At 37.8% G+C, this 9,726-nt stretch overlaps 1 pseudogene across 1 annotated transcript; it reads right to left on the bottom strand.

The window, feature by feature from the left end:
• Nucleotides 1-3,610: 3,610 nt before the first annotated feature.
• On the bottom strand, nt 3,611-7,026 carry LOC309840612 (large ribosomal subunit protein eL21 pseudogene; annotated as a pseudogene). The gene has a single exon. The product of its transcript is annotated as a large ribosomal subunit protein eL21 pseudogene (transcript).
• Between the last annotated feature and the right edge of the window lie 2,700 nt (nt 7,027-9,726).

Genomic DNA, 9,726 nt, shown 5'->3' with positions numbered 1-9,726 from the left:
AGAATGTTTATGGTTTCAGGTCTCACATTTCATCCATTCTGCATTTACTTTTGGCATGTAAAGTATGGTGTAAGAAAGTGATCCAGGTTCATTATTTTGCTTGTTGTTAAGTTTTCCCAACACCTTCTGTAGAAGAGTCATTCCTTTCCACTCTGGATATTCTTTTTTTTTTTTTTTTTTTTTTTTTTTTAAGATTTTATTTATTTATTTGTCAGAGAGAGAGCGAGAGTGAGCACAGGCAGACAGAGTGGAAGGCAGAGTCAGAGGGAGAAGCAGACTCCCCATGGAGCAAGGAGCCCGATGTGGGACTCGATCCCAGGACGCTGGGATCATGACCTGAGCCGAAGGCAGCTGCTTAACCAACTGAGCCACCCAGGCGTCCCCCACTCTGGATATTCTTTCCTGCTTTGTTGAAGATTAACTGACCATATAATTGTGGGTTCATTTCTGGGTTTTCTGTTGTTTCATCGATGTACATGTCTTTTTTTTCTTTTGTGCCAGTACCATACCATTTCGAACACTTCAGCTTTGTAATATAACTTGAAGTCTGGAATTGTGATGCCTCCAACATTTTATTTTTCAACGTTGCTTTGGCTATCTGGGGTCTTTTGTGATTCCAGTACAAATTTTAGAATTGTTTGTTCTAGCTCTGTGACAAATGCTGTTGATACTTCGATAGGGATTGCACTGAATATGTACTTTGGGCAGTATACACATTATAATATTTGTTCTTTCGGTCCATGAGTGTGGAATGTCTTTACATTTCTTTTTTTTTTTTTAAAGATTTTATTTATTTATTTGTCAGAGAGAGAGCGAGAGTGAGCACAGGCAGACAGAGTGGAAGGCAGAGTCAGAGGGAGAAGCAGGCTCCCTGCAGAGCAAGGAGCCCGATGTGGGACTCGATCCCAGGATGCTGGGATCATGACCTGAGCCGAAGGCAGCTGCTTAACCAACTGAGCCACCCAGGCGTCCCATGTCTTTACATTTTTTTTTTTTTAAGATTTTTTATTTATTTACTTGAGAGAGAGCATGAACGAGGAGAAGGTCAGAGAGAGAAGCAGACTCCCCATGGAGCTGGGAGTCCGATGCGGGACTCGATCCCGGGACTCCAGGATCATGACCTGAGTGGAAGGCAGTCGTCCAACCGAGCCACCCAGGCGTCCCTCTTTACATTTCTTTATGTCATAAATTTCTCTCATCAGTGTGGTATAGTTTTCAACGTATAGTCTCTCACCTCTTTGGTTAGGTTTATTCCTAAATATCTTATTATTTTAGTGCAGTTGTACATCGGATTGATTCCTTAACTTCTCTTTCTGCTGCTTCATTATTGGTATATAGAAACGCATTAGGTTTCTGTACATTGATTTTGTATCCGGTGACTTTACTGAATTCACTTATCAGTTTTAGCAGTTAATTTTGGTGGAGTCTTTCGTGAGTTTTCTGAGTATCATGTCTTCTGCACATAGTTAAAGTTTGACTTCTTCCTTGCTTATTTCAATGCCTTTTATCCTGTTGTGGTGAGGACTCCATTATTGTGTTGAATAAGATGGTAAGAGTGGATATCCCTGTCTTATTCCTGACTGTAGAGGAAAAGCTTTCAGGTTTTCCCCTTTTAGGTTGATACTAGCTCTGGTTTTATAAAAAAAAAAAAAGACTTTTATTATGTTGAGATATGTTCTCTCTAAATGTACTTTGTTGGTGGTTTTTATCATGAATGGGTGTTGTACTTTGTCATATGCTTTTTCTGCATCTGTTGAAATGATCATATGATTCTTATCCTTTAGTAATGTGATGTATCGCATTGATTGATTTGCAAATATTGAACCATCCTTGCAGCCCAGGGATAAATCCTGCTTGATTGTGGTGAGTAATTATTTTAATGTATTGTTCAATTTGGTTTGCTAGTATTTTATTGAGAATTTTTGCATCTAGCTTTATTAGGGATACTGGCCTATAGTACTTTTTTTTTTGTGGCGTCTTTGATTTTCTATCAGGGTAATGCTGGCCTCAGAGAATGAATTTGGAAATTTTCCTTCCTTTTCTATATTTTGGAATAGTTTGAGAAGAATAGGTACCAACTCTTCTTTAATTGTGTGGTGGGATTTGCCTGTGAAACCATCTGGTCTATACTTTTGTTTGTTGGGAGCTACTGGATTACTGATTCAAGTTCTTTGCTGATTATCAGTCTGTTCAATTTCTATTTGTTCCTGTTTCGGGTTTTGGTAGAAATTTATCTAGGAATTTCTCCACTTTTTGTCCAATTTGTTGGCATAGAGTTTTTTATAGTATTCTAATGTTTGTATTTCTTTGGTGTTGGTTATTTCTCCTCTCTCATTTGTGATATTATTTGTGTCCTTTCTCTTTTTTGGGGGGTGGTAAGTCTGGCTAGAGGTTTATCAATTCTGTCATTTTTTTTTTTTTAAAGACCCACCTCCTGGTTTCACTGATCTCGTTTTTTGTTGTTGTTGTTGTTTCTTTATCATTTATTTCTGCTCTAATCTTTCTTATTTCCTTCCTTCTGCTGGCTTTAGGCATCATTAGTTGTTCTTTTTCTAGCTCCTTTAGGTATAAGTTTAGGTTGTTTGAGATTTTTCTCACTTCTTGAGGTAGGCTTGTACTGCTATAGTTTTCCCTCTTAGGACTGCTTTTGCTGCATCCCAAAGGTTTTGAAACACTGCATTTTCATTTTCATTTGTTTTCATGTATTTAATTTCCTCTTTGATTTCCTGGTTGACCCATTTATTTTTAGTAGCTTATTATTTAACCTCCAAGTATTTGTGATCTTTCCAGATTTTTCCTTGTGGTTGACTTCTAGTTTCATAGAGTTGTGGTCAGAAAAGGTGCATGCATGGTATGACTTCAGTCTTTTTTGTTGTTGTTGTTAAGGCCTGTTTTGTGACCTAGGATGTGATCTAGTCTGAAGAATGATCCACGTGTACCTGAAGAATGTATATTCTGCTGTTTTAGGATGGAATGTTCTGAGTATATCTGCTAAGTCCATCTGGTCTAGTGTGTTGCCCCTTGTTTCCTTGTTTATTTTCTGTTTAGGTTATCTGTCCATTGGTAAATAAGGTATTGAAGTCTCCTACTATTATCATGTTATCAATTAGTTTGTTTATCCTTGTTTTATATATTTGGGTGCTCCCATGTTTGGTATATAAATATTTACCATTGTTATATATTCTTGTTGGATTGACCCCTTTATTAGAAGTAGTACCCTTCTTTGTTTTTTTTTTTTTTTAAAGATTTTATTTATTTATTTGACAGAGAGAAATCACAAGTAGGCAGAGAGGCAGGCAGAGAGAGAGAGAGAGGAGGAAGCAGGCTCCCTGCCGAGCAGAGAGCCCGATGCGGGACTCGATCCCAGGACCCTGAGATCATGACCTGAGCCGAAGGCAGCGGCTCAACCACTGAGCCACCCAGGTGCCCCCCCTTCTTTGTTGTTATAGTCTTTGTTTTAAGGTATAAGTTGTCTGATACAAGTATTCCTACTCTGGCTTTCTTTTGATACCCATTTGCAAGATAAATGTTTCTCCATCCCCTCACTTTCAATCTGCAGGTGCTTTAGGTCTTAAATGAGTCTCTTGTAGGCAGCATATAGATGGGTCTTGTTTTTTTGATTAGTCTGACACCCTATGCCTTTTGATTGGGGTGTTTATTCCATTTACATTCAAATTAATTATTGATACATATTTTTTTGCCATTTAAGTACTTATTTTATGGTTTCTGGAGATTTTCTCTGATCCCTTTCTTGTCTTTATCTCTCATGTTTAGCTGATTTTTCTTTAGTGATGTATTTGGATTTCTTTTTATTCTTCGCCTGTTTATTAGTGTGTGTGTTTTAAGCTTTTATTTATTTATTTGACAGACAGAGATCACAAGTAGGCAGAGAGGCAGGCAGAGAGGGAGTTTTCTCTGCTGAGCAGAGAGCCAGATTTGGGGCTTGATCCCAGAATCCTGGGACCATGACCTGAGCCGAAGGCAGAGGCTTTAACCCACTGAGCCACCCAGGTGCCCCTATTAGTGGTTTTTGATGCATAGTCACCAGTAGGTTTATATATAACCTCTTTTGCAAATAGCAGTCTGTTGATTGTTTGAACCCACTCTTTTCTCCTCCCCATGTTTTGGATATAACTATATTTTATATCCTTGTGTGTGTGTATGTGTGAGTTCCTTGATTGATTTTTAGAGAAATAGTCATTTTTACTGCTTTTGTGTTTCCTGCCTTTATACTGCCACTTTTAGTCTCTTCTTTCCACTCAAGAGAGTCCCCTTTAATATTTCTTGCAGGGCTGGTTTAGTGGTCATGAACTCCTTTAGTTTTTGTCTGTCTGGGAAACTTTTCTCTCTCCATTCTGAATAATAGCGTTGCTGGATAGAGTATCCTTGAACACAGATTTTCCCCATTCAGCACTTTGAATAGATCACGCCACTCCCTTTTGGTTTGCCAAGTTTGTGGAAAAACCTTCAGCTAGCCCCTATGCTAGTTAATGACTTGATCAAGTTAATGACTTGTGCCTTTTTTTTTTAATAGTCTTGAGGTTTTTATTTTCTTTACATTTATCATGCCATGAATTCATAGGGAATGGGTTCTAGCAGTTTGGGCTCCTTTCTGTTGGTTTTCACGAAGTGTGCTTCTCTGGGTGGAGTAGGCTGACGTTTCAGTTGAACCCAGCTACCTTTCTCTTTGGCTTCCTTCTTTTTCTGATCATTTCCCTTCACACACTTCAGGACTATCTCAGCTCTTTGAATGTTTAATATGCTCAATGTGTACATTAATTCTCTTGGCAAGAATCTTTCCCCTTAATTTGCTTGTTTACAACAATGCCAGCAGCATGCTGAGTAAGACTGTAGACTCTTCCAGTTTTGCCATGGTAACATTTGTGGGGCATTCCCTTTTGAACAGTACCCATCCTTTGATGTCCCCAATATCACCTTTCTTGTAGATTCACATGTATATGGCCAAAGGAACAACTCCATGTTTTCTAAAAGGCCTAGAGAATATATAACAGGTACCTCTACTCTTTCCCTTTGTGTTGGTCATTTTGGCAAATTACTGGAAGATGGCAGTTCCGGCCAAAAGGCTGTCTTGATGCTTTTAATGTTTTTTTTTTAATCATTATTGTTTACAAATTTGATTTCCATATGTCCTGGTATGGGCCTGCTTTTGTTGATTTTGATGGGAGTTCTCTGTGCCTCCTGGATTTGGAGGTCTGTTTCCTTCCCCAGATTTGGGAAGATTTTTAGCTATTATTTCTTCAAATAAATTTTCAGCCCCCCTTTCTCTACTCTTATCTCTGTGGTAAGGGTCTCACTAATGTCTTCTTTTCTCAAACCCAATGAGTTTCCTTATGATTGTCACTTTAAATTCTCCTTCAGGCATGTTACTTCTATCTGTTTTGGTTAGATCTCTGGCCTTGTTCTTTTCAGAAGACTCAGAGCCCATGTTTGGTTGACCAGTCCTGTAAGTCTCTCAGTATACAACAGTCCCCTACCTTCTCATCTCTTCCATCCCATCATTCATTTATACAGCAGGCTATTTTTCCGGCAGTTTCCCACATTCTGGACTTAGCTGAACACTTCCTGGTGGCATTGTCTGACATGTTACTCTCCTGTCTGCTTCTCTAAACTGGTAGTTACACCTCAACACATAGTGCCTTATAAACTTTTCACTTAGTGGACTTATGGACTATTAATTATTATTGTCTACACTCATTTTTTCCTGGAAATCACAATGGTGATTTTCTATTCTATTATTGCTTTTGACATTTATTAGCATTTTTCCTTCAATTATTTTGTTACTTTGATAAACAGTTTGTATGGAAAAGGCAAGATAAACGCAGGATTTTTAAAAAATTGTTTACTCATTTTCAAACTAAAGTTGGTGTCTTAGCAACCTCCAAAGTTTTCTTCCTATCATAAACGCATGGATGGATTTTTTAAAATATAACTGATTCAATCAATTATAGTCATTATTCTTTTAGATGTTTCCATATTTGATGTGTTGATTCCCATGTACTTTAGACATGACTCTATAGTTTTTAGCTTCCTTTTCTCCCAAAGAGAAATCCTGGGCTCATCCTGTGCATAAGATTAGAAATACATACTTTTTAGAAGGAGAAAAATAAGTCCTGAGTTCATACTCTTATTTGCAAATAAAATTTAAGGCCAGTGTTTTCATTTCCTGGGTTTTATACTTGAATTTCTTTTCTTTATCCTGATAATCCTATTTTCTAATTATCTGAGTAAAATTACCATTATCTTACTTCATCTTACAATATCAACATAATATTCTCAAAATAAGAATACTACAATTAACCATAAAACTACTAAATGCAGCCTATTAGGGGTATACATTCAAAATGCTTTTAAAGTCACTTGAGGGGCGCCTGGGTGGCTCCGGTCATGATTCCAGGTCCTGGGATTGAGTCCCACATTGGGCTCTCTACTCAGCGGGGAGCCTGCTTCCTCCTCTCTCTGCCTGCCTCTCTGCCTACTTGTGATCTCTGTCAAATAAATAAAATTTTTAAAAAAAAAAAAACAGGACAAAAGTACTATGTGGTGCTTTAAAAATAAATAAATTAATTAAAAAAATAAAGTCACTTGAATATTTTCTCTGTGTGGCTATGGCATGGACTTTTAAATTTTTTTTCCAAATTTAGGGATTTTTTTCTTTTATGACATAGTATTTTTGGAGTTATTAAATATTACATGGCTCCAAAGTCAATGGTATAAAACAAGATGTATGCAGAGACTACATCTTCCATCCCTGTCCCATCCACTCTTTTCTTCTTTTCCTCTATAGATAACTATTTTCTTTTTTTTTTTTTTATTTTTTTTTAAAGATTTTATTTATTTATTTGACAGACAGAGATCACAAGTAGGCAGAGAGGCAGGCAGAGAGAGAGAGAGAGGAGGAAGCAGGCTCTCCGCGGAGCAGACAGCCCGATGCGGGGCTCGATCCCAGGACCCTGGGATCATGACCTGAGCCGAAGGCAGAGGCTTTAACCCACTGAGCCACCCAGGTGCCCCTATAGATAACTATTTTCATTGTGCTTTTTTTTGGCCCATTAATTTTTTAGAAGTAGACTGCTTAAATTTCCAAACATTTGAGGATTTTTCCAGATACCTATTACTCATTTCTAGTTTACTTTCTTTATAGTCAAAGGATGTGTTTTTTATGATTTCACTTCTAAAAGATTTGTTAAAATTTGTTTTGGGTTCAGAAATTGCGTCTCATCTTGATGAGTGCTCCCAAAGTACCTTAGAATGAGTTTAAATTTTGTTGGGTAGAATCTCTGTTAGGTCAAATTAAGTGATGATTGGCTGGCCAATGTATTTTATAACTTGCCTGAGTTTTGGGGTCTACTTGTTTTGTTACTGAGATAGAAATGTTGAGAATTCGAACTATAATTGTAGATTACTTCCGTTCAGTTCTGTCCATTTTGTTTTGCCTATTTTGAAGCTCTACTTTAGGTGCATATATATTTAGGACTGTTATGTCTTCCTGATGAGTTGAACCTTTTATTATTCTGACCATCTCTAGTCTTAATATATTTCTTATTCTGAAGTCTATTTTATCTTTAAAGTCTACTTTATCTGAGGGGCACCTGGGTGACTCAGTGGGTTAAAGCCTCTGCCTTCAGCTTAGGTCGTGATCCCACCCAGGGTCCTGGGATCAAGCCCCACATCAAGCTTTCTGCTCAGCAGGGAGCCTGCTTCCCCCTCCCTCTCTGCCTACTCTCTGTCAAATAAATAAAATATTTTTTAAAAAGTCTACTTTATCTGATATTAATATAGAAATTGAGTTTTCTTTTGATTAATGTTTATATAATCTTTTTTTTTTCATATAATGTCCTTTGTTATAATCTGTTTCTGTGTTTAAGTTTAAAGTAGGTTGCATATAAATAGCATATAGCTGGGTCTGGTTTTTTTTAAGTCCATTCTGAGAATCTCTTATCAGGGGTCTTTCATTTGGAATGTTTAGTTAGACCTTTTATATTTATTACAATGACCTATAAAGTTTGGTTTAAATCTACAATCTCTGATTATTGGCCTTCAATTTGTCCCATCTGTTCTCTCTTTTCTCCCCCCATCTGTTCCTTCCTCCTTTTTCTTTTCTCTTTTCATAATCACTTTTGGATTAAAAGTATTTTAGGAATTCCTGCTATCTTCACTACTGGCTTGTCAGCTATATTCTCTGCTTTATTCTTTAAGTGGTCTAGGATTTAAAAATAAAATTTCAACATAGTAAAGTATATCTTCAACAGATATGATACCACTTCATAGACACTATAAGATCTTTACAACATAATACTTCCAATTTCCCCATTTCCAATATTTGTGCTATTGTTACTACTGATTTTATTTCTACCTAAGTTGTAAGCCCATAATGCACTTAAAATAGTAGTTTTTGAGAGATAAAAGAAATGGGAGAAGTGTAATAGTTACCCAGATTTTTTCTATTCCTGGTGCTCCTTATTCCTTGATATAGATCCAGATTTTCTTTCCTTTTTTTTTTTATTAAAGATTTTATTTATTTATTTGACAGAGAGAGATCACAAGTAGGCAGAGAGGCAGGCAGAGAGAGAGGAAGGGAAGCAGGCTCCCTGCTGAGCAGAGAGGCCAATGCAGGACTCGATCCCAGGACCCTGAGATCATGACCTGAGCCGAAGGCAGTGGCTCAACCCACTGAGCCACCCAGGCACCTCCTCTCTACCAATTTTTTATCCTCTTCTGGTTATAGTCCTGTCTTCCTGCTTTTTTGCACACCTGGTAGTTTTTGTTTGGAAGCTAGACATCATGTGAATTTTATGTTTTCAAGTACTTCGTTTTTTTCCTTTAAAAAGTGGTGGGCTATGACCTGACACAAAGCAAAATAAGTGGACCTCAAGGTTTGGTTTTATGGTCAGAGGAGCCTCTACTCTAGACCCAATTTAAGATGTGTTATTAAGACATGCTCTTTCTTAGGACTGTACCCAGTGTCCTGTGTATTCTGAAGTTGTCACATTTTGGATCTTGGGCACATGAACTCTTCCTACTCCTCTGTAAGCTCAAGAATTGTGTGGTCTGTTGGTTTCTGGTCATGTATGCAAATAAGGATTTGGTCAGAGTATAGGAAATGCTTTTGCAGACCTAAGTAGCTTGCTCTGAACAGCTCCTCCTTCTCCAGGATTCTGCCCAGTAGGTTCTAGCTTAGTCTTTCTGGACTCTGACCTCTGTTCTCTTCAAGTTGACCACTAGACTCTTGATTGTCTCCCTGCCCTTTAGTCTGGAAGCTGCTCCTAGGCAGTAAGCTGGGACAACTGGTACTCTCCTCACTTGTCTCCCTTACACAAACACTGCCTGTTGTCCTAAGCCCCTAAGTATTTGTTTCAGGTATATTGTGTGGTTTTCTAGTTGTTTGTGGTAGAAGAGAAACTTCTAGTTAGTACTCCTTCATGTGTGGCAGTGGAAATCTGTCTTTTTGAACTCATTTGTGAGACCTGTGAATCTTCTCCTAGTTTTGACAGGTCTCATATTGGCTTGCTGAGTTTTCTGTTCCAAGTGGATGAACACTTGATGGTCATTCTTGGGTTACCTGCCCATAGGACCACAAAAACGCCACTCTTTCTTGCCTGTGCTGCTCCCAACACCGGTATTATAGACATGAGTGGTTTGGTCCTAATCCTCCACGTTCTAGGGTTTGAGGGACTACCTTAATGTCTGGGGGTTTCTTTCTTTTTT

This window comes from Mustela nivalis, assembly GCF_964662115.1.
Source record: "Mustela nivalis genome assembly, chromosome: 1".
NCBI lineage: Eukaryota > Metazoa > Chordata > Mammalia > Carnivora > Mustelidae > Mustela > Mustela nivalis.
The sequence above is the reverse complement of the archived record's forward strand: the minus strand, read 5'-3'. Positions and strand labels throughout refer to the sequence as shown.